A 26,280-nucleotide genomic window follows, 5' to 3' on the forward strand; every position below is an offset into this window, starting at 1 on the left:
CCTAATTACAGATCCAGTAACTGCGGCCCTGCAGGAGGCCTCTAAGGAATCAAAACCACATTGCAAAGTATGCTTTCCAACCTGTTCAGCTGCATGCAATAATTCCTGCAATTCTTTATTTTCTGCACATTCAGAAATCAACATAATTTTCTGTTTCAGCAATCACATAACAGGTTGTTGATACTTCAGCATATGAAACTGGCAGTTTAAGGCCCTAATTGCCAAGGCTGCAGATGTATAAACCTTTTTTCCCCAATCTATCCAGTGCCCTTGAATCTCTGTCAGAGGGGGTAGGATTTTTTGCTGTTGAGGCCTTAACTCCCTTTGGACCCTGTGAAATAGTTTCAGGATCAGCAGCAGGGTTTCCAAATAAAAATTTGTGTGTGTCAGGGACCCTGTAATATTGGTCAGGCTTGCTGGGAGCTGGAGGTAAGGAGTCAGGGGTCAAGTTTGACTCCAAAAACACATAATCCACAATGTCTAAAACTGGGTATGGCTAAACGCCTGTGTTGAGGGAGAAGTAGGAAATTTCTGAGCCTCTTTTTTGATTCTAAGAAATCTTGACTCTCCCAGTGGAAACGCTCCCTCAAAGTATGCAAGGTTTCTCCAAATGAATAATCCTCAGGAGGTGATGCAGATGGTATACACTCCTCTGCATCAGAATCCTCAGAGGGAGGCATAGATAATTCCTGATCAGAAGAGGAATCAGAAGAAACAGAAACCTGATCTTAAGATTCATAATCAGTGTCTTGCCTAGGCCTCTTATCTGGAGGGGGATGGGAAACTCTGATCAAGGTAAAAGGTCTTCGGTCATTTTGATCATTTGTTTTTTACGCATAGAGGCCTGTGCACGTGGCTCATGCGTCTTTTTTTAGGTTTAGAAGTTGCTTTTGTCTTTGTTTTTGTAGCTGTCGTCGGTTCGATATAAAGATACTGAGGCCTGAAAACACCCTCAGAGGCCGGTGCCTGCTCAGCGGCTCCAGACCCATCCGAGGGAGATACATCCGTAAGTCCAATACTTTGAGCATCTCGCGGCATCCACGTGGGTGTCGGTAGGGGCCTGCAAATCGAAAGTTGCAGGTATCAGGGGCTGCGAAGGTGCCTCACCGAGTACCGGCGACTGGCTTAGGAGAAGCTTCGTTGTCGGTTTTGGACCTAAACTGTCTCTCTCTCTCCTTTTCTTTGCATTTTTTATGTACTCCGGTAATCGGATTGCTATCCGGCGACATTTCCGGGTAGTTAAATCTGTTTCCAAAATACTTTGAGGCAAAAATATACCAATGCTTAATAGTGCGTTGGTTAAATCTAGCACAAAACCGACAGCCAGGCACATTGTGATAAGGGCCTAGGCAAGGAATACAGTATAAATGGAAATCCTTATGAGGTATTTGCTTCCCACAAGTAATACAATTATTAACTTTTTCTGACATCGGTATGGAGCAAGAAAAAAGTTTCCCCAATGGGGTACTTAGCTTTAGTGAAGACTTCGGTTCTGAAACTCAAACTAGAATATTTCAGGAGTCGGCTGACCGGCACTTGCGAAATGCTTCTGCTTCGGGCACCACGCGATAAGAAAGACTGAAGAAAATGGTGTCGGCTGCTTGTTTTATACCCCTGATGACCTGACGTTATGGAAGAGGAGACAGCAACCGATGCAGGACCCAAGACTTTGGAATTCAGGCTGATTGAGGGCAACCTGCCAGCAGATTACCCAAATGTAATGACTGCAACAGTGAAACACGAAGAACATCAGACAGCACGTTGATATCCGGCCCTTCTGATTCAACATACCCACATCATAACAGTTTTTTCATTTCACAATTCCTCTGGACAGCCTTACAATCTGCCAAGGAGCCACTGCCGGGCTGTTAAGTCCCCTGGCAACAATCGCTTGGGGCTGTCTGGCCTTTGGATGGTCCAGCTGAAGAGTCCTGTGACCCCCCCCCCACTTACCTTGGTCTCCCTTACCTTTCCTGTCTTCTGCTTACATGACTGTGACAATCTAGCCTAACCTGTCTATTTTACCCAGAGGAGAAGGTGAAAACCTGAAAACCCCAGTGGGCAAAAACAGGAAATTCCTTCAAGACCCCTAGTGCGATCACTTTTGTGGGTCACCACATTCCCTAAGTACCTTACCTGGTCCTAAACTAACTGACAAGTACACCCCTGCTTTTACGATGGGGTGGGTAGGGTGGGACAAGCTGCCAAGGTAGAGGTTGAAAAGACTGATTTGCTTTGTTCCCGGCCTTTTCAACCTTTCCCCTGGACAGCCCAGCCAACCTCAGCCCTTCTACCTATCCTGACCCTACCTGTTCTCCATCTCCCCATCCCCCCACTAAAACCCGAGTCCGGGCTGACCTGCCTCAGACAAATGACGACTAGCTTGCCAGCCATTTCTGTCTGAGATTGGTACAGCTCTACCTGCTTTTAATAAAGTTCAGTGAACCAATATCTTACCTTACCATTTATGCCAACAGAATGATCTTTTAGATGTTGTTTTACATAAAACATTTAACATAGTGTTCACAATTCATTTAATAATCCACATCAACTAGTGTTCCTAATTTATTTAATGATCCATATCAGCCTTTGAGCTATATCCAAAAACCAGTTCAGAACATTATAATTTCCTGGCACCGTTGACAATAAATGTATCGAGGTTGCACGCTTTACAAGTCAGGGGTGCCATATGCTACATATTCAATAAAAAACACAGAGACCTCAGATGGATTAAATGGCCGCAGCCATGTGTTTATTGCCATTTACTCAAATAGAAGCCAATTATTATGAGATGTGCGCAAGGCAGGAATGTATGGATATTTCTGTATATATATATATATATATATATATATATATATATATATATATATATATATATATATATGTATAGAGCTTTGTGTTTAGAAGTATGTATGCACACACATATATATATGTATATGTATGTATACTTAATTTCGGTAAGTTAACTCACCTAGTCATTACTGGAATCAATTGCAATGTAAATTTAGGCATCAGTGCATGGCATCCGGAAGACAAACTGTGCAGCCAAGGCATGTTTCATCTCTCAATACCCCAGAATAAATTTTACATGCCACGCCCCCTTGAAGGGGTATACAGGACCAAGAATTAGTAGGGCTGATGAACTTTGCATGCAAAGTGTCCCCGTGGGGCATTCATTTATGAGGCATTTGGCTGCTAAAGGGTTTGGGTGCACAAGGCCACACCACTGGATTACGGTGCAAATATATAATACATATAAACCTATGCATACATACACCCATATATACACCTCCGTACTTATATACACACACATACATATATATCTATACACATGCATAAATACACACACACACATATATATATATACATACACACACACACACACACACACACATACATACACCTATGCAAATACACACATATACATACGCACACACACATATACCTATGCAAATACACACACACACATATATATATATATATATACATATATACATGTATACACATACACATATATATATATGTGCGTACACACGCACCCACGTACACTTTTACATAACTGCTCCTTGTATTTAGATATTAGATGCAGCATTTGGGTTTTCTTGACTACATATCTGCCACCGTACACCTGAAATGTCATTTATTTGTTTTAACCACTTTGTTTCGTGCCAACATTTATTCATCTGGTTGCTAATAAAAAGGCGAGGGAAGGTCATCAGAGTGTACATAGCCCTGACCCATCTTCCTGAATATCTCGAAATAGATATCTGTAGAATAATGCAAAATGATTAAAAAATGCTGACAATCTACCTCAACATGCTGTTACTGAGTGGCAATTTACTACAGAACAAGCAAAACCATATAGCCTGCATGACGACTGCATAATAACACAATGTAAACTACCATAGCCAACACCCGAAGTGAATTCTCGCGTGACTTTTTTTTTTTTTATTTTAAATACTCAGAACATGCACACTGTCACAGTCTATGGTTCTCTAACAACTTTCTAAGTGAATTTCATTAATGCTTACAAAAGTATTTGGTTTTGCCCAAAATTCTTAAACCAAGAAGTTGAAAGGAATGCTGCAACCTCTAACTAATGACAGAGGACCTTCTGGCTATCACCACAGAGTATTATTATTATTATCATCATCACCATCACCATCATCATCAATCATCATCATTATCAGTGCTAATATTATTGGAGTGTTATTACTTTTAACTTTATTTTATTTATTTATTTTATTTTTATTATTATTAACATCTTCACAAGCCTCCAGATTTCTAAGTAATTCTGGGGTACTCAAAATTATCATTTACCTCTTTCTACCGGACTAAGCTTTTTTGTTTGTATTGCTGAATTCTTGCCACCCAACTGATGTGGATATCTAAAGGCAAGACCGTGCATTTGCACATCTGTCAACTTACAAAAATATGTGAGGTAACAAAGTGACTGTAAGTTTTGCAACTCAAGGGCCTTAACAGTGCCCCAAAATTACTAAGGTTTTACTAAGGCTTTATGCAGGGGTGTCCAACCTTTTGGCTTGCTGGGGCAGCATTGAGTGAACAGAAATGGTCCTGGGACCGCATATAAAATATATCATATAGTTAACTCTTTTTTTGCTCCAGAAGACCACAGTCGATCTCCTGGCTGTACTGTAGGTGCATTTGAACAATGAATAAATGTAATAAATGCCTAATATTTGCCTTAAAATTCTAATTCTCATTCTAATTCTGTAATCTAACAATTAACTCTAACATCTTAGTTAATATATCTACATCTATATATATATATATATATATATATATATATATATATATATATATATATATATATATATATATAGATTTTTTTTTTTTTACAAATAAACAGATATTCACTACAGCACTAGCATTTCTCACTGGGAAAACCATTCCAGCAGTCCAACTACGTAAAATGTCAACATCAGCAGTCCTACAATACTATAATCCACAAAAATAAGCCAACAAATTTGTAATAAAGTAAAGAATTCACATTACTGACTTAATAAAACAATTCTGAATAAGCTACAAGAGTCTCACCCAAACAAATAACTGGTGCCAGAAACAGGGCCTCAAGTTAAATGCCAAAAACTGCATCATCATCCCCTTTGAAGAGAATGATGTCCCCACAAATTATCACATTAATAACAATGTTGTAAGCATGCAATAAGTTGTATGGTACTTGGGCTCCCAGGTTGATAGAAACCTGACTTTTGACTACCACGTTGTCTCCGTTGTAAGGAAAGATTTTTACATGGCCCAATTCATTAGTAAGGGTATCTCATCCAGGGACAAAGAGGTCATAACATCCCTGTATTCTTCCTTTACAAGAGCCATTATTGAGTGCAATGTCCCTTTTGACATGAAAATGACCCGGCCAAAAGAAAGACTACAACCATTTCTGCCAAAAAAGGTCAAAGGACTAAGTTCACTTAGTTATCTAAACAGACTAAAAAGCTTCTTGCTTTCCTCTGTCTCTCACTAGCCCCTATAAATTTCACCATTGACTTGCTTTCCAGGCTAAGAAAGATCCTGCCTTAAGAGACTTCCTCTACCTCAGAAATACTGGTTATACTTAAAATGCTCACTACAAAGACCACAGCCTTTACTGCAACATAAACAAGCCACTTTTTATGAACAGGTTCTTGACACAAAAATCTTCAACTTCTGTAAAAAGCTCCTCTCATTATCAAACAATGTAGTTCAGCAACATGATGGCTGGATGGATAGCCATAAATGTAGTCCTTGGGTAAGTAGGATAGCCTTCATCAAACCAGATGGAAAATCCACATACTAACCTTTCCCAGCTGGATGGCCAAGATCTAATATTGATTACTCAAGTCTAGTTGCCCAAGAAGAGGGGCATGTTTAACTAAGAATTCCACTTGCAAAATTATATTCAGTATACTTATTATATCTCTCTCTTACACACACACACACACACACACACACACACACACACACACACACACACACACACACACACACACACACACACACACACACACACACACAAACACAAAAGAAAAGCCCCTACTTGTATAATAGGCAACCTCAGTAATCACGACACCCACTCACTGAATGAAACTGTCTGGAAGTCAAAATATCTGGAAAAAAAAAATCATAATAGAGATGGATTCATCCATGTAATTTCCCACCACCAAAAGGACCATCAATAAATCAACAAACAACTGCTCGGCAAAAAGCAAATCAATAAGAAAGCCATAAACTATAATGCTACACACTGGTGTAAACATATAACTTGTGTCAATTCCCAGGTTAATCCATACCAAAAGATTGTTTCAGAGCTTCAGCTATGTACAAACAGCTTTCTCCTAAAAACTTAACCCATTGATATTGGCCTTGCTGTAATTATAACTGTAAAAAAAAAAATGTTTTTAAATTTATTCTGTACCGCAATGATTCTCACTGTTACGAGATGTAATCTCTGCCATATTGTATGAGTAGTACATCCATAATTTGCTGTCTCTGTCTCTCATGTATTATATTGTTTTGTGTTATTTTTGGAGCTTTTCTCCCCGGGCCTCTGCTGAAAATGGACCTGTGCCCAGTCGGACTTTCCCGGTAAACAAATGTAAAATAAAATAAAATAAATAAAAATAAACTTCCCTCCAATCTAAAGCCATTTGGCATTCAGACATTTTAATTTGTGCAGAAGTTACTCACAGACTGATAGTTTACTGAGCTGTAATGCTGACCTTCGCTTTAGAAAAAAACAAATTCCCAGACTTTGTCAATAGCTCAAAGTGTAGAGAAGATTATTTATTTATTTTTGGAAAACATCTTTAAAACTGTTAAATTGATTACACAACCAGAAACACAGAAAAGTTATTGTGATTATGTAAACCACAGACTGCTGCAAGAAATCAAAGTCACATTAGCACTCTATGCTTATGTCCGAACAGATGAATCATACCTGTCAATTCCAAAAGAAGTAAAGTAGCTTAATAAGAAGGTTATTTGCAAGGTTGCATGGCAGTTTATATTGGAAATAAGCAGAGATATTAAAAAGGCTCTGTTTTTCATAATTATGCTGAAAAGTCTTCCAAGGTAAATACAACTTCTGATTTAGTATGGAACCATACCTCTCAACCTTACAGCAAGAAATCTGGACAAAGCGAAAAATAAAAGTGGGACACAGGCCCAAAAATAGTTATGCATCACAGACACCATTGAAACAACTGTAGATGCAAACATTACACATCACTTATAATCTTTCTATCCCATTATTGTAAGTTAAACATTATATGGCTCATTCAGTCCTGCCTTCTTTTGCATCAAAGAAAACTATGCTATGAAATGACAAATGCATTAAAAATAATACATAAAACACATTGCATCAACATCCTGCAACTTCCTACCTGCAAGCAACCACAGAGCTTTCACTGAAACTAGGGCTACTTGTTTCCCCAGAATGACAGCTCTCCCTAATTAAGTCTAATGGTATACAATCTACCAGTATCTGGACTACCTGAAATAAATTAAATTATGGCCTGTTAATTGAAAGTACACTTTGTTTAATTAAACTATATTTCTAAGCCCACTTACTATATTTTTTCAGTAACATCCCAATATCCATTTCCAGGTCACTTTACAAGACATTGGCAGTGGTAGACATGGCATCCTTCGGAACCCCACAGGCCTAATACATTGTCCATTAAATGTAAATATCCATCCACTGTAAATGGCAAGAAGCTGTCTTAAAACAATCTACTTCTGGCATAAGTACCCAAGTATTAGGTTTTGAAACAAAGAAACATATTCTCCACAGTCCGTAAGTCTCTGTCTTTACTAATCATCTACTGTTGCAGCACTCCCAACACATAAGCACACACATACACACTAAAATCCCCAACATTTAAAAAATGACATTGTGCCCACTTGATTTGCCAGTATTGATGATCTGCCAAAGCTAAGCTTACTGTTGTCCAATCTACCACTGCTTAGAACCCACCAATGAAAAAACAGTACTAGGTGCTTTTTTGTTTGTCTGAAAAAACAATACAACTTTATATGCTACAGTCCCACATAGTCAGTCCACTACTGACCCATTAACCCTAGGCTGCTGTCTCATTCTTACTCCCTGGAACTGCATTACCTTGGATGACTACTTTATTTTCCTAAGCAAAAGACACAAATTGGAAGATAAGGCAAAAATCAAGACAATCTTTGAAAATCGATACAGTTAAGAGGTATGAGTTAATGTTCAATACAACACTCTCCCCCTGTCAGGAAAGCTGCAATTTAATGAAAGTGTACTCTTAATGTATGATCTATTTGTGAGCTAACTTGTTTGTGTTCAGTAGGTAGAATGATCATTGTTAGCCTCTTTGTGCATGCGTCTCTCTCTCTCTCTCATGCACACACACACACACACACACACACACACACACACACACACACACACACACACACACACACTTCTACTTTCACGCACACAATTCTGCTTTCATGCATGCACTCACTCACTCCGTACTTACCTATTAACACAGGTAATTGCTGTCCCTTTCAAAGGGAACAGCGGCAAATCCATACATGAGTCCCTCTTCAGCGAGGACACACACACACACACACACACACACATACACTGATTGTTCAGCGCAAAATAATGGTGTAAACACACTGACCCTTTTTTGGCTCAAAAACAAAACTAGAAGGTGCTTTGGCGCATGCGCACACCGACATTATCGTTACAGGTCATGGGAGCGAAAAACACAAAACAAAAAAAAGTGTTTTGGGGCATGCGTACATCGATGTTGCAGTTAGAGGTTGAGGGCCGCATGGAAGAGCTCTGACGGCCGCAGGTTGGACACATCTACTTTAAAGCATTCCTCCCAAGAACTGTAAGTGGAATGCCATAAAACTTCCCCCTTTCCCTTTGTAAGTGCATAGTGTTATCTGACCTGTTTTGTCTCTACCAAACCTACCCCTATAAAACCTAATTACACTGCAGGAAGTGGGGGATGAAAAAACATTCTGCCTGCAGCAAATACAAGCGAGTTTTTCTTCTCTTGCAAACTTTACAGCCATGGGTTAAGATCTTAACTTGAATTAGCAGCTAAAATGAAACTTTTGCCCATTTACAAATAATCCTGCTTTGTCAAACAGGAAAATGCTTTAAATATGTCTTCTGTTCCACTAAGCCACTTTGCAGTGATAACTAAAAACCCAACTAAATAGTACCAACAATTTAAAGCTTTGACCTCATATGAAATATTTCAGCCTTTCCTGAAGAAATTCTGTGCACTGCCCCATTACCCCCCCCCCCCCCCCCCGGTGCACTACCCCATTACCTCCCCCACCTTTCTGCCCTTCTTCTTTTTCTACTTCCTTAAAGAAAGTAACACCACTAAAATTGAAATGGTTACAATATTCTGCTACTTAGCCACAAAATCCCAGCCAACCAACTGCTCTTTACTCCACCAAGGTTTAGTAATGTGTTAGCAGGTAAAATAAACAACAAATAAATTCACAGGGTTATCAAACATAAGCATTGGCTTTGCATTCCTGAACAAGAGTTTCCACTTTTTGCCAAACTTTCTATCCACAATTACCCAATGTATTCATTTATAACCTGCAAATGGCTGTAAATTCCAAAAGACCTAGATTAACTTTAATGACCCACTCAGCTGAATTATGTAGTATTATTATTTTTATTATTAATTTCATTTTATTTGCTAAGACATTAACCAGACATGATTTATTTGCATTAAGCACAAGTTAGTGAACCAAACATGATTTATGTTGTATTAAGCATACAAGCAGGCCCCAACTCCCTAGCCTTGCCATGTGATTCTTCACTGACCCAAGCCATCTAATTAAATTGCAGGCCACCACTATTGTTTGCTAGATTGCTAAGAAAAACAATTTCAACTATTGCTAAAACCATTTGCATCTCATCCCTAAACCACAGGCCACACTTAGGCATGTGTGCCTTTGTTTCATGCCTTAAGTGAGCCTTAATCCCACAGTAAACCCTACCTGAAGTATTAATTTAAACATATTCTGTTATTTAAATTTAGTCTAATACATTCAAGTACATATTTTACCCTCTAGCCTGTCTGTAACCTAATCTCCAGGCATTTCAAAAATCTAACTGATTTGAGTTACAAAATTACACAAACTAAAGCCATCACATCAAATAGTAACTGAAGCAATCTACCTACATGCTCTTAAACCAAAATGTCTTTAAACATCAACATCAACATAACTAGCCTTTTCTCTGATACAAAATAGTTGTCCCATGTAAATAAAATAGTTTAAAGCAAACTGCCCCTTAGTATCCTCAACTATTTCTGACCATTTCCAACGCCTCTGCCTTGTGGCTACTTTCCATCCTCGGCTCCCAGGCCCTGCCATGTGGCTACCTATAGGCCTCAGTTCACAGGCCAGGCCCCCAAGTGGCTACCTGCAGGTTTCAGTTTCCAGTCCTTGCTATGTGGCTAACTGCAGGCCTCAGTTCCCAGGCCCTGCCATGTGGCTAATTGCATGCTTCAGTTCCTAAGCCCTGCCATGCGGCTAATTGCATGCCTCAGTTCCTAGGCCCTGCCATGTGGCTAACTGCATGTCTCAGTTCCTAATCCCTGCCCTGTGGCTACCTGCAGGCCTCAGCTCACAGGCCCTGCCATGTGACTAACTGCAGGCCTCAGCTGCTAGCAACTAAGCCTCAACCATATCACCCCCCTGTTTATAATTTTTTATTTAAACTTGTACAACACCTCCTGTGTCTCATGTATAACCCCAGGCCTTCCAAGGGGGATGTGCCCTAGTTATTTCTCTTTTTTTAACTATGCTTTAATTCAGTCAGTGCAAATTCTTGGTTAAGTACTTACAAAACCCTTCTGGTATTCTAATTTTCACTTGATACATTACAAGTACAACCTTAATTCATACCCTTGCCTGTAGCATTGAAATACAGCCCTGCAAAACAAAATCCAATTATAACACACCAAATCAATTCAACATAACCTCACTTATCTGCTGAAAACCTGCTTGCATGCCTTTAAGCATAATACCATAAGCTTCCTACACTATTAAGTAAACATAGCACAGATTATACAGATAAATGCCACTAAAGCCTGTTATTAAATCAAAAACAAACAAAAGGCCCCTACTTTGTTCTTAGATCTCCCACATAATTCAAACACAAACCAGTAATCCACAGATAAGATGATCAGACAAGATGCCAAGGTAAAGGTTAAAAATACTGATTTGCTTTGTTCAGAGCCTTTTCAACCCTTCCCCTGGACAGCCCAGGCCAACTCAGCCCTCCTACCTATCCTGACCCTACCTGCTCTCCACCCCCCACCCCCCACTGAAACCCGAGTCCGAGCTGACCTGCCTCAGACAAATGACGGCTTGCTGCGATTGGCTTGCCAGCCGTTGTTGTCTGTGTTAACCCTGTCTGCAGCATATTAACATCGTTGGGGGACTATGATTGCTCCCAATTTGCAATCAGAGAACTTGGTCAGCCACAGGCCATCCAAGTTTACCTGGACTTCTGAGAAATAAATTCTGAAATGTAAGGGGCCCAGCAGAGAACCCGACTGGTCCTTTGCTAGACATGAATTCACCCACTTTGACAGTATGTGTCCTGTCGATGAAGCAGTTGACCACCTATCTGGTAATGTAGGGGTTAATTCCCAATTGGGAGAATTTCTCGGTAATACCTGAGTGGGGGATTATGCCAAATGCCTTGGCTAGGCCAAGACAGGCGGTATTGCATGATCTTTCCCTCATTCAGGTCCTTGGTGACTTTCTCAAAAGAGTCAACCATGTTTAATAGCCATGATCTATCTTTAACAAAGCCAAACTGGATTGGGTCCAGAGTTTGAAGATTACCTATGTCCTCAGAGTTTGAAGATTACCTATGTCCTCGTTAAGAAGGTCTCCCTCTTTTTTAATTTCCCCAAGTCTTTTAGGTTTCTAATATCATGACAAGAATGGACCCCATTCCTAAGTCAAAGTATAATTAAAGTTCATGAAATCAGTATTGTTTAAACCTTTGATGCTAGCCAGAAGTCCTCTTCGCAGCACCCACAATGTGCCCAGCAATGACTCCTCCTGCAATTCATACAGCGTTACATGAACTGGTAACATATCTAAGTATGACTGAAAATTCATTTAAGACCCGTTGCTCCTACTACTACTGGAACCGTCTGGGTATTCTTCTTCCACATTGCCCTCATTTCTGCCTGCAAATCCTGGTACTTTATGCCTTTGTCTCTCTCTCTCTCTCTCTCTCTCTCTCTGTGCAATACCCTGTAGTTACTGGGTGTAGCAATTTCAATGGTCAATGTTTCTTTTCACGGACTACTATATCTGTTTTTTCTTGCATCCATTTTTGAACTGCTGGTAATGGATGATCCCATGTGATATAAATTTCATCATTTTCTATAATGCTTTGTGACTCGTGTTTCCAGTGTTTTTCAACTACTACATTATTATTATGTTTGCACAATCTCTAATGCAACAGTCATGGCACATTATTATGCCTTTCAGTATACAGTCCTCCTGCCATTAGTATATCACAACCAGCAACAAGATGTGCGACTGTTTCCAATTCTGTTTTACAAAACCTAAATCTGTCTGTTTCTCCCACATGTTCAATGGACTTTGTAAATGAACGTGCATGTAGTCCGCTATCTTGGGTTCCCAATATTAGCCTTTCGTCTTTTGGTTTAAACTCACCTCTCCTTAACCATTCCTACATTCAGTCCTGATCAACATGAGGTTATTCCAAGAGTTTTCTGTACTTGTAACTATACTTATGCATTTTCCACATTTCTTGCCTTCTCATATAATCCTTAACCTTATATTCTTTCTTTTGCTTTTTGGCACATTCATTTGCTGCCTGATTTTTATCTACCTCTGGTATGACTTCCACTCCTGCTTAATGACAGTGTGCTTCTGTTAAACTAAGCAGGAAAGTCATCTTAGACTTATTCTCTCATATTTCAAAACTTTCACTATGCTTGGGTCTTGTGAGGTCAGCAGATAAGTATGCAGTCCTATGATTGTAGATCTATACATGTAATCAGTTTCAAAGAGGCCCATACCTCCTTCAGAACGGGAATATACAGTCTTGGTATACACTGATTTTTATAAATCATCTGATGAGCATGAACCATCCTTCTTGTTTTCCTGTCCAATGCATCCAACACCTTTTGGGGCCGGTCAATCACTGCAAAACGGTAAGTTAGGACAGCAACTTGATTTATAGACTGGACTTTGTTCTCAGATGTCAATGCTGTTTTCAGTATTAATTTTAGTCTTCAAAATGTTCTTTACTAAGTTTAATTCACATTTGCTCATGTTTTGTTATTGACCCTTCATTAATTCCCAAATATTTATACACTCCCTCTTGCTCAAATTTTTTATATCACATTCTTGTCCCAAACTGATGTTTTTGTGGTACTGCAGCTTTCCTACTTTAAAGGTTGCTTTTGCACATTTATCAAGACCAAATGACATTCTTATACCATCTGAGAAAGTTTTGACCACTTGCAGCTGTGACTTCAGTTCCTCATCTGATAAACTATACAGTTTTGAATCATTCACAAAAAGAAAATGAGAAATCTTTATACTTCATTGTTTTCTGGGAGCCAAATTATAGCTATGAGCAATTCTGTTAAGTAGACAGTTTAAAGGATTAAGTGCATGACAAAAGAGCAGGTATGACAAGGAGTCACCCTGGAATTCCTACTTTTGAATTTTTATCCCCAGAATAATAATTAGTCCTTTATCATGCCTTAAGTGAAAAGTGGTTTGCCACTGTTTCATGGTCACTGTAATGTGATTGATCTATACATCTATACATTTATACATTTTTAAGCACTCTTATCCATGAATGTGGGATACTGTCAAATGCTTTTGTGTAGTCTATCCATGCCATACTTAGATTCTTCCACTTTTTACACTTCTCCATTATGACTATTTAACAACAAATAATCCTTTGTTTCATACAACTTTCTTTTATTACCCCTTTGTTCACTTGCCATGATTAAGTTTTCTTCTAAGTGACTATAAACTTTGTCTGCATCAATTCCAGTTATAGTTTATACGTCAAAGGAAGGCAAGTTACTGGTCTACAGTTTTTAGGATAGCTTGTAGCTTTCACTCTTAAGCAGGAACACTGTTTTTCTTGTTGTTAACCAGGTTGGTGTCTGTTTGGGGTGCACATACAAATAATTCTTACTCATGGCTAAATCTTCATGTAAAGATGTTAATACTTTGAGCCACAAGTTGGGTGCTGCATCTGGGCCTGGGGTTTTCCAATTAAGAGATTTTCTTAACTATGTTCCACTCTCTCTGGCCATTACTTCATCCTATTTCATATCCTGTATATTTGAAATTCTAATTCTTTCTTTTACTTCTATCAATTTAGCATCTTTGCTATGTTCCAAAGGATCTTCAAAGCTATTTCTCCAAAATGTATCTATTTATTCTTTTTGGTGGTGTTTCAATTCCTTTTGCCTTGTTTCTCAATTCTCTATAAAACTTTTTTGGATCATCAATCTTCTTCTTTCAGCTTTTCCCGGTTAGGGGTCACTACAGTGGATCACCTGTCCGCTCAGGATTGGCAGTGAAATTTTTATGGTGTCAACTTGCCAGCCCAGCGCCCAACCTTCCACAGAAGGCACTTTTTTGGGTCATCAATAAACTGCTTATTTTGTACGTTTCCTTTATATTTATCTGCATATCTTCTAATGTCTTCTACCTGTGCTGATATTTTTAGTTTATTACTTGCAATAGTGCATGATAGATCCTGATCTGTTCTGATACTACTCATTGTTTTTATCACGTCTAACTTTCTGAATATTTTTGTTGATCTGTTCCCTCTTCTATACTCTAACAGTGACACCTTCTGTCTTAATTGCTTTATAGTTTTCTCTATTCGACAACTCCTCTTCCTTTCCCTTACTGTCCTGTGCTTTTGTGGTAAGACTGTTATTACTTTAGTCGCAAAGTAATATAGCCTATTTACTTCTGTTATATCACATGAATCTCTATGAAAAATCCTAATTACTATATTCATTTGTTTTATCAAACTTATAACTTTTTGGATTTTACAGACTTTCTGTAGTCTATTTCTTTTGTCAATCGTAATATGTCTGTCCATCTCTATTAAATCAAGCAATTCTTCTTTTAGGTTATTTTCTCTAAACAAAGGGCACATTCTTTGTTCTCCATTTTCTGTAGGCATTTTATAGAAAGTTCCACACAGCATCTTCCTGCGCCAGATTATCTTCAGTTTCATCTTGTGTCATCCATTGCTCTTTCATATGGGAACTCACTGGCATATCACTCCACAACATTGACTGTGTCAGAGTTGCCACCATTTCCTGTTCATTCCCTCGCTGTGCAAATCCAGCTGAACTTTTGCACTGGTTTCCTGTGGAAGGCTCCAAAGTATCTTCATAAGGCAACTGATCAGATGTTTCCCACTCCACTGGTTTCTCCTTAATTTGGGGATCTATTGTTTTATCAGACTGCGATGCTATCAAACTTAAGATTTTCTACACTAAATCTTTCACTTCGCAGATCATCCAAAAAAAGAAGTTATGTACTCATCATAACGTTCCATGGTTGTTGTCCAGTATCTCTCACCTTCATTCAGGCTGGTTGGGTTCGGAGCTGAACTCTGCTCCGACTCGGCCACATACTAAAGCTCGAGAGCTTCTACTGGCTCGAGGCTATAACCTATCCCATGGTGGTTAGCGGCTGTTCCCCAGATCTCGTTTGAGGGAGACAGCTCCCTATGATATGTCTAATATCCAGAAAGAGAAAATATATGAAATATATTGGTCATAAAGATAAAAAGGAAGGCAAGATGGGAATCAGACCATATTTGCCAATTTGTAAAATTCCTCTAGATCCTCCATGAGGGGGATGGCTGGGTGGGGATGCAAGAATGAGGATGAGATACTGGACAACAAACATGGAATGTTATGGCGAGTACATAACTTCTTTATGTTATGTTGTCCCATCTCGCCTTCAATCTTGCTGGTTGGGACAGAGTCCCCAGCACCTTTCTCTTGGGTGGCTCAAGGGAATAAACTCTTCAGGACAGTGGAACCAAAGGATACCCTGTTCCGAGAGGCCACATCTACTTTGTAATGAGTGATGAAGGTGTGAGGATTAACCCATGTAGCAGCAGCACAAATTGAATCCAATGGAAGTCTGGATTGAAAGACAACGGAAGTAGATACTGCTCTAGTTGAATGCCCTTTCGTTTTCTCTGGCAGTTCTTTATCATGAGAGTGATAAGCATACTTGATAGTTTCAGTAAGCCATTTGGATAAGGTAGCTTTTGAGACTGCCCGGCCTTTTTTTTTTTGTTTCTGAATAGGACACAAACAATTGATTTGCCTTTCTGAACTTTTTCGTCCTATGTAAATAAAAATGCAGTTGTCTATGTACATCCAATTGGTGAAGCTTATAGTCTGCTTTGTTGCTATAATTAGGAAAGAACACAGGCAATTCTATAGATTGGTTTAAAATTGTTTCAGAACAGACTTTTGGTAAGAAGGAGGGATTTGTTTTGAGGGAATCTATCGTTGTGGAAGATCAAATAGGGAGGACGGCTGGATAAGGCCTGCAAATCTGAAACCCTCTTAGCTAAGGTAACTGCTGTCACAAAGAGTTTTCCAGGATAAAAATTTTAAAGAACAAAAGGATGCTGGTTCAAAAAGAGGAAGAATCAACACCGATAATACTAAATTTAGATCCCATGGTGGAGGAGGTTCTCTTACAGGAGGTCTTAACAGAAAAGTGCCTCTGAGGAAGGCCTTGCATAACTTGTGGGACATTACATTGCATCCGAGTTCCCCCACATGATAATTGAATATAGCAGCTAGTTGAGCTCAAATAGTGGCAGCCGCTGTTCCTTAATTAAAAATTTTTGTCAGGAATTCCAAAATTGCAGGTATAGAGGCTGAAAAGGGATCTATGTGTTTCTTGTCCGCCCAACAAGAGAACCTCTTCCATTTGCTCGTGTAAAGTTTCCTAGTTGTCTTTTTGTGTGAAGATACCAAAATGTGACATACTGCTGGGGATAATTCTGGAAGCCTGGCTAAGATTGGAAGTGGAGAAACCAAGCTGTCAGCTTGAGGCTCTGAAGGGCAGGATGGAGGGTTCCGAACTGATGCGTCAGAAGATCCGGCACTGGGTCCAGGATCCATGGGCCCTCCTGAAGGTGGGGCCAAAAGAAAGGGAACCAGATCTGATGAGGCCAGTATGGAGCAATGAGAAATAACCTGCGACTCAACGACTTGGCTTTCTGAATAATTTTTGGAATCAAAGGAAATGGGGGGGGGAGCATAAAGTCCCGGGGGCCAATCGTGGACGAGTGCATCCCTTGGTGACTCTCCCTGATGGGAAATGAGGCAAAGTAGTTGCTGCATTTGGCATTGAAGGGAGTGGCAAAAAGGTCGCAACAAGGCTAACCCCATTTGCGAAAAATTCTATTCGCAACTTCCTGATTCAGGGACCACTTGTGAGGCATGAGAATTGTTCTGCTTAGCCTGTCTGCTATGACGCTGGATTTCCCCGGGATGTGCGTTGTCAACAGAAAACGTTGAGAAGATATCGCCCATTGCCAAACTCTCTGGGCCTCTCGACATAGGGGGTAAGATCGGGTTCCCCCCTGTTTGTTGATGTACCATACCACCGACATACTGTCTTGTCTGAATTGCAATAGTCCTCGTGGGAAGAGAGTTCTGAAATGCTTGCAACGCCAGAAGCACCGCCCTCATCTCTAGGACACTGATGTGCAAATGGTACTCGTGGTCTTTCCAAACCCCTTGGACAGTCTGTCCCAGATAATGCCCACCCCCATCTGGGACGTGTCCTTTGTTACTGTAGTGACTGGTTGGGGGAGTACAAACGGTCTTGTCCATTGTTACCTGGGTGGAATGAATCCACCAAAGCAGCTCTGTCTTGCAGGAGTCTTATGAGGATCTCGTGAGACATGGGTAGCTCCTGTATGGACCACTGAGTGAAGAGTAGCCACTAATATTCGCATGTGAAGCCGTGCCAGGGGAAGTAGTGTTATCGTCGCTGCCTATAAAACCTAGGACTTTGAAAGCAAATCTTTCGTGTACTTTTTTCTTGTTGAGTAAGATAAGTTACTTGACTGCATAACGTCTGGATCCTTTTTTGGGGTAGTTTTGCCAACATGTCGTTTATATTTAAATCTGCACCTATGAAGGTAATACGCTGTGATGGCAACAAGGCAGATTTTTCTGCATTGATAGTACTGCCTAGTTCTGAGAAGAGATGGATGGTTTAGTCTCTTGCTTTGATTAGTAGCTGTTTGGTGGTGGCAGTTAGGAGTCAGTCGTCTGAATATGGAAACACCTGGAATCCCTGACGTCTCAGATGAGCCGTGACTACTGCCATGCATTTGGTAAACACTCTGGGGGTTGTAGTGCGTCCAAAGGGCAGAGTTCTGCACTGATGACGACTGGCTCCCAGCTGGAAGGGTAGAAATCTTCTGGAGCGCCTGTGCATCTTTATGTGGTAGTATTTGTCCTGAAGATCTAATGAGCACATCCAATTCTCTTGTCCCAGAAATGGGAGTACAGACTGCAGTGTCACCATCCGGAACTTTGACTTCCTCATCAACTTGCTTAGTCTGCTGAGATCCAATATGGGTCTCCAGTCCCCTGTCTTTTTTGGAACTAAAAAGAACCTTGAGTAAATTCCAGGTCCTAGTTGGTCTGTGGGGACTTCTTGGATGACTCTTTTTTTCTAGCAACGTTTGAATTTCTAGTGTTGCTTGATCCCTTTGACAGGGTGGAATGTCTGGGATAAACTTTGACGGACGAGGTGAACTGTAAAAAGGAATGTTGTAATCCCTGGATATAATGGACTGCACCCATTTGTCTTGAGTCAAATTCAGCCAGGCTTCTGAGTATAGCGATAGCCTCCCCCTGACTGCCTCCAGAGGCGGACAGTCAGGCCTCATTTCAGGAGCGCTGGAAGGGCCAACCAGAGAAAGTATCTGTCTCCCTGGTTCTGCAGATGTTCTTTGCCGCGTGGACAGCGTCTTCCATTTTTATTTCCCCCTCTGCCCCTGGGGGAAGGATCACCACAAGTATCAGATAAGGCTCTTTTGGACTTCCAGAACCACATTTTTCTGCTCTTTTGACCTTTAGGATAAGGTCTGGTAGGGGGTGGAAAAACGGACTCCAACGGCAGATAAGAGTCTTACCATCTTGTTGGCTCCTGGTAAGAGTTTTTCACTTTCGGCCTGAACAAAGATGAGCAATCAAAGGGAAAGTCAATGAAGGAAGATCTGAAGGGTTCGGCAAATTTGCAAAGGCACATCCAGGAATGTCTCCAAAGAGCTATTCCTGTGTCTGCTGCCCTGCTCGCTCCATCGGCTGCATAGGAAATGAGACACATGGAGGAGTTAGTGATGGAGGTTAAGGTTGCCAGCTGAGAATTAATCTTATCAGATAAATCCTGAGCTGCAGCACCTTGAAGGGTTATCTCTTTGCTCTTTTAGGAGATCCCTCTGAAGTTGGGTGAAATGTGACAAATAATTCAGTGACCGCAAGGTAAAGGCCTTTGAAGAGAAAGTACGCTTCCCGTACCTGACCATCGTACGAGACTCCTTGTTCAGTGGATGGACAGATGCAGAAGTTTCAACTAACTCCTTTGTGGCCGCAGCCACCACCATCGCATCGCCTGGAACTCCCTTAGATAATGTCTGTCCTCTGGGGTCATAATAAATTTATTTGGCCTCCGCAGAACGGGGTCCACTGACTCTGGAAAGTCCCACACCTTCCAACTCACTACACCTCGGGAGAGGGTCAAAAGGTGGAGACATCCAAGGGGTGGAGGGGCAAGAGCCAAATAGCTCCAGGTATACAGACTCATATTCAGAAGGGGAAAGTGATTTCCAGCCGCCCTTCTGCTTAAGGATCTCCAGGATGTCTGAAAAGGAGACATCCTCAGACAGCGACCATGGGGACCCTTTCGAATCCTCCAAGTCAGAATCAGAAATGACAGACTTGGGGGAGTCTACGTGCTTCCTCTTACACTACCTCTTCCACAGGACCTCCTCGGGGGATGCTCCAGGGAGGTATCGGAAAAGGATATTCCACCCAATGTGGTTTCCTGGGGCACTGGCTCTCTACTCTGGGGGTGATGGAGGGATGATGAAGAGGTGGACATCGGTGCCTTGGGGAAGAGAGGCTAGAGCCGAAGGTGGAGCAGACTCACTGGAGAGCACACTCTGCATCACCTCAAAGGCACTTCTAGCCCCGAGAGGCCGGGAGATTTGTACTGCACCAAGGAGGGTGGCTCCAAGGCTGATGTGGGAGCTGAACTCACCTGACCTGAGGCACCGAGTGGGAGAGCCGGTTCCGACATGGGTCGGAGTCGACCCCCCCCCCCCCCCCGGAGCCGACTAGGGAGTGTCAGTCCCCTAGATCTCTCGACAGAAGACAGCATCAAAGAGATCGGAGCAGACGTCGGAATAGAGATCAGTAGTGATTACTGGCGCCGGCGGTTCCAGCACAACGACTTCCATACTCTCTGGCTCTGAACTCAGAGTCGGAGGAGGAATCAACAATATCTGAGGTAAGTTGTCGGCTCCACGATCTGATGGGCTGGGCTCGAGAGAATTTCTGCTAGGGCCCAGGTCCGGAGCAGCCTCTTCACGACCCGCTCCACATCATCGTCCGACAACCTGGAGGATCGAGAGGAATGGCTTGAAGACATGTGGCTACCTGCCACAAACTGAAGCAAAGGAGATTGTGGCACCGAATGGACAGGCTCCAAAGATGGTGACAGACTCCTTTTTCGGCTCCACAATGGTTCCGAGGAGACAGATGGAACAGAGGGAGGACCAGACTTGTCGGAACAGGTAACTTTCAGATCAGAGGATACTGTAACTTTGAAACTGCTTGACGGCTCAGACACCGGAGCCAACGAAGCAGACTTTTTTGATTTTTCCAGTTTTGAAGTCTGATTACCATCATCCACTTTCAACAAGCCCCTTAAAATTAGCTTATTTTTCCTCTCCTGTAAGACCCTGGCACTGAAACTATGACAAAAGAAGCAGGAGTCTTGGAGATGGACAGGTCCTAAACAATAGACACAACTTGTGTGTCCGTCCATTATGGACATTTTTTGAGTGCATGAATCGCACTTTTTAAATCCAGATTTATGTTCTTTAACAGATTCTTTCGACATATTTAACTGTCAAAAAACAACTAACACAACAGTGCAAAACTTTAACTATCAAGAAAGGTTAAGCAAGAGGTATTTATTATTATTATTTTTTTTTTATATATAAGAAAGGATAGGGAGGAGGAGAAGTCTCTAAATTAAACAACAATCTCCTCCAACCCAAGGAGATGCCTATATTTTAAATGGTGACTCCTTAAGTGTGGGGGGGGGGGGAGGTGAAAGAATCCTTTAACTGAAATGGATTCTCTAGCAAGAAAAAAGGGGAGAGAGAGAAGACTAGGCCTAAAAAGTAGCCGCAAAAGAAAAAAATAGTCAAAATACGAAAAACACCCAAGAAAAAGGGCACTGTACTATAAGTGGATGTAACAGTACGTTTTAAGAGAAATAATACCAAAAAAAAAAAAAAGATATTAAATTTTACTAGCCTGAGCCAGCGAAGACCATCTCAAAGCTTCAAGCGACAAATGAGATCTGGGGAACAGCCGCTAAGCACCATGGGATAGGTTATAGCCTCGAGCCAGTAGAAGCTCTCGAGCTTTAGTATACGGCCAAGTCAGAGCAGAGCTGGGCTCTGAACCCAACCAGCATGAATGAAGTCGAGATAGGACAACATAATATACTCAGTTTCTATTTCTTCAACTTCTCCATTGCTATTCCTCTTTTCCTCTTTGTTTTCTTATTTTTTGCATTGTAAAAGTTTCCATATCCAGATGCCTTTGCCTGTATTTCTCTTCAAATATCTTTAGTGCTGCTCTTTTTGTATTTAGTTTTGCTTTCTCCTTTGCATAAATATTGTACCATATTAAATCTCTTTCTTTCCCATGCCCACACTTCTTCAGAAGTCTCCTGCTCCTCTCGTTTCTCCTTACCTGGGGGACTCATTGTTCCATCATGCTGTGATATAATTAGAAGTTATGTACTCACCATAACGTTCCATCTGAGTAGGTGTATTCATTTGTCTGCAACCTGTGGGTTATGGATCCGATATCGGATCCGAACCGGCATGATTTACCAGCTATGGATCCAAGCTCTCAGCTCCTCCCCTCACCCATAATGCCCTGCTCTACCCTCATGACCTCAGATCGAGTTTGCCAACAGCAAGAACACCCTGAAAAGGGTAACACAACATATGCAGGAAATTGAAAGGCCAGGGGGATAGGAGGGCGGGATGGTTGCAGACAAATGAATACACCTACTCAGATGGAACGTTATGGTGAGTACATAACTTCTAAATCTGAAGTAGGAGATTCATTTGTCTGCAACCTGTGGGACAGAGTCCCCAGCTACCTGAATCTTGGGCGGCCATCATGGAAGGATATTCCGGAGCACCGGAGCCAAAGGATGCTCTACCCTAGATGCAAGATCCAACTTGTAGTGGGAAATAAAAGTATGAGATGAAGCCCACGTGGCTGCTGCACAAATATCATCTAGAGGAATCCTAGCCTTAAAGGCTGCCGAGGTAGAGACTGACCGGGTTGAATGGGCATGTACACCCTCCGGTGCGGGCCTTCCTGAAGCTTGATAAGCCAATAAGATACATTGTGAAATCCAGCGAGATAGTGAGACTTTAGAAATTGGTTTGCCCAAATTAAATTTAGCAAAGGAAATGAACAACTGGTCGGATTGCCCATGACCAGCCGTCCTGTTTAGATAAAATCTAAGTTGCCTGTGAACATCTAAGGAGTGAAACTTGTATTCACCTTTGTTTTCATATTTAGGAAAGAAGACAGGGAGGTTAATGGATTGATTAATGTTTGCTTCAGAAGCTACCTTAGGAAGAAAGGACGGGTTGGTCCTGAGGTAAACACGGTCCGGATGAAAGACCAAGTAAGGAGGTTTAGCTGATAATGCTTGAAGCTCTGAAACTCTTGGCCGAAGTAATGGCTACTAAGAAGGCGGTCTTGAAAGACAAGAATTTCAGATCTACCGTAGCCGCCGGTTCGAAGGGGGGGGGCGGTCAAGGCCTGGAGAACTAAGGAAAGGTCCCAAGGAGGAACCGCTTGTTTTACAGGGGGCCTGAGAAGAAAAGTACCTTTAAGGAAAATCTTACACAACTTGGCCGACATCAGTGGATTGGAGTCATGACCAATGTGATAATGGGAAATTGCATAAGTTGTACTTTGACCGTGGAACTGCTGGCACCATCGTTAAAAAGAGTGGTTAAGAAATCAAGCACCAAAGGGAGAGGAACTGTGAAGGGGTTTAGGCCTTGCTGCTCCGCCCACAACGAAAACAGTTTCCACTTGCTGCGGTAGACTTTCCTAGTGGATGGCTTATGAGCTGCCACCAGGATCGCCTTAACAGGGGACGAAATACCGGGAGTCCTGATCAAGAGTGGAACTGGAGCAGCCAAGCGGTCAGCTTCAGGTTGTCCAGGTTCGGAGGAGATAAGCGGGATGGATGAGATATCAGATCCGGAATGGGATCTAGAATCCAAGGAGGATTCACAGAGTGAGACCTTAGGAAGGGGAACCAGATCTGTCGAGGCCAAAACGGAGCAATGAGAATCATTCTGCACCCCAACCGAGAGGCTTTCTGAAGAACTTGGAGCATCAGAGGCAAGGGGGGATAAGCATAAAGAAGACCGGGTGGCCAAGCATGCACCAGAGCGTCTCTTGGGGAACCTCCGGGAGGAGGTATCAGAGCGAAAAAACTGTTGCACTTGGTGTTTGAGGGAGAGGCAAAAAGATCGCAACAAGGAGTTCCCCACCGTGCGAATATGCGTTCCGCTACTTGAGTATTGAGAGACCACTCGTAAGGGGTGAGAATGGTGCGACTGAGTTTGTCCGCCAGGATGTTGGACCGACCCGGAATGTGCGTTGCTATGAGAAAGCAGTTGGTGGAGATTGCCCATTCCCAAACTCTCATGGCTTCTCAACAAAGAGGGTAAGACCTGGTTCCTCCCTGCTTGCTGATATACCAGACAACCGACATGTTGTCCGATTGAATCGCAATTGTTCCCAAGGGAAGAAAGGCCTGAAGTGCTAGCAACGCTAAGAGCACTGCTCTCATCTCTAGAACGTTGATATGCAGTAAGGTCTCTGAATCGTTCCACGTGCCTTGGACGGTCTGGCCTGCAAAATGCCCCCCCCCCACCCGAGGCGGGAGGCGTCCGTGGTCACCGTGGCGAGAGGGGGAGAAGCACAAAATGGGCGGCCTCCGTGGAGATCTGGAGAGTGAAGCCACCACAGGAGGGACCGCTTGCAAGCCTTGCTGATCGCAATGGGATGATGCATAGGAAGAGCAAGATACGACCACTGTACTAGGAGTGTCCACTGGAGGATGCGCATATTGAACCTGGCGAGAGGAAGAAGTGCTATAGCAGCCGCCATGGACCCTAGAGCCCTCAGGACCAACTCCGCCGGAACTGAGCTTGAGTGGAGAATGGCCCGCACCTGGAGTTGCAGATTTTGAACTCTGTCCGCAGTGAGGAAGGCTTTTAAACTCCTTGTGTCTAACCTGGCACCTATAAAATCTATGAACTGCGTGGGTGCTAGGTTGGATTTTTTTGTTTATATAGTGATGCCCAGACGGGGAGCAAGATGGAGAAAGGAGTCTCGCCAATAGTAGTAGATGCCTTGTTGGGGCGGTAAGGAGCCAGTCGTCCAGGTAGGGAAAGACCTGTACCCCCTGAAGCCTCAGGTGGGCCGCTACCACTAATACTTTGGTGAACACCCTGGGGGCTGTGGTGAGACCAAAGGGAAGGACCCGGAACTGGTAGTGACTGGCTCCCAGCCGAAGCGGAGAAATCTCCTGGAGCGCCTGTCCATTAGTATATGGTAGTACGCATCCTTGAGGTCTATGGAGCACATCCAGTGATTTTCTCCCAGAAGGGGGAGAATAGACTGCAGAGTGACCATTCGGAACTTCTCCTTGGGAACTGCCAGGTTCAAGAGTGAAAGGTCTAAAATTGGTCTTAGATCCCCCGTCTTTTGGCACTAAAAGAACCTGGAGTAGAACCCTGATCCGATCTGGTCTGGGGACGGGCTGGATGGCTCTTTTCTTTAGCAGATGGCCAATTTCTGCCAAAGCGGCCTCCCACTGACCGGGTGGAACGCCGGGGAGGGACTTCAATTTTGGCAAGTGACGAAAGGGGATACGGTATCCTCTGGATATGATCTGGAGAACCCAGCGGTCTGATGTTATGGACTCCCATGCCGCTAGGTGCTCAGCGCCCCGACTGCCTCCAGAGTGGAGCAGCCGGGCAACCCTCAGGGTTGCTGCGCGGGCCGTTCAGAGAAGGGTTCTCTGGACCCGAAGTTCCTGGGAGCCCCTCTGCCTCTAGGGCGGCGTCCTCCCTGTCCTCCTCTGCCACGGAAGGACTGGTTGTCCGGAGCAGGCTGGGATTGCTGCGACTTCCGGAACCACATCTTCTTCTGACCCTTTTGGTTCCTAGAATAGGGCCTCTGGGGTGCAGAGAAGCGGATTCCGACGGCAGACAGCGTCTTCCCGTCCTTCTCGCTCTGGGTCAAAGTGTCTCGAACAGTTTTGCCAAAGAGGGCAGAACCATCGAAGGGGGCGTTCGCAAATGACGCTTTGAAGGGCTCTGAGAAATCGCAATGATGGAGCCAGGCCTGACGTCTAGTAACTAGACCTGCCCCTGCGGCTCTAGCGGCGCCTTCCGTAGCATGGGAGAGTAGCCGCATAGAGGTATTGGTAACGGACCTGAGAGTGGCCATGCGGGTGGAGTGCAGCACTTTGTCCTCCTCCAACATGGACTCTGGGGGGGATGCAGCGTATTCTTTAATAAGATCGCGCTGCATCCTAATCACATGTGCCAGATAGTTCAGCGCCCTTACCGAGAAGGTCGCTGAACTAAACATCCGCTTACCCAAGCGGTCCATCATCCGAGACTCCTTGCTCGGGGGATGGACTGAGGGACTCTCCTGAGCAAGTTCCCTCTTGGCGGCCGCCGTCAACATGGCATCTACCGGAGGCCCCTTACTCCAATGGGCACGGTCAGCCGGGGGACTGAGAATACGGTTGGGCCTTTTAGGGATTGGCTCCACGGTGTCCGGTTCCTTCCACGCCCTG

At 42.7% G+C, this 26,280-nt stretch overlaps 1 protein-coding gene across 1 annotated transcript in view; it reads right to left on the reverse strand.

The window, feature by feature from the left end:
- GTF2E2 (general transcription factor IIE subunit 2) overlaps positions 1–26,280 on the reverse strand; it is a gene marked incomplete at its 5' end in the record, with an annotated part of 1,036,543 nt that overhangs the window by 380,412 nt on the left and 629,851 nt on the right. The window lies entirely within an intron of this gene.

Source organism: Protopterus annectens, chromosome 17.part0, assembly GCF_019279795.1.
Source record: "Protopterus annectens isolate FY-2018-M chromosome 17.part0, PAN1.0, whole genome shotgun sequence".
Taxonomy (NCBI): Eukaryota; Metazoa; Chordata; order Ceratodontiformes; family Protopteridae; genus Protopterus; species Protopterus annectens.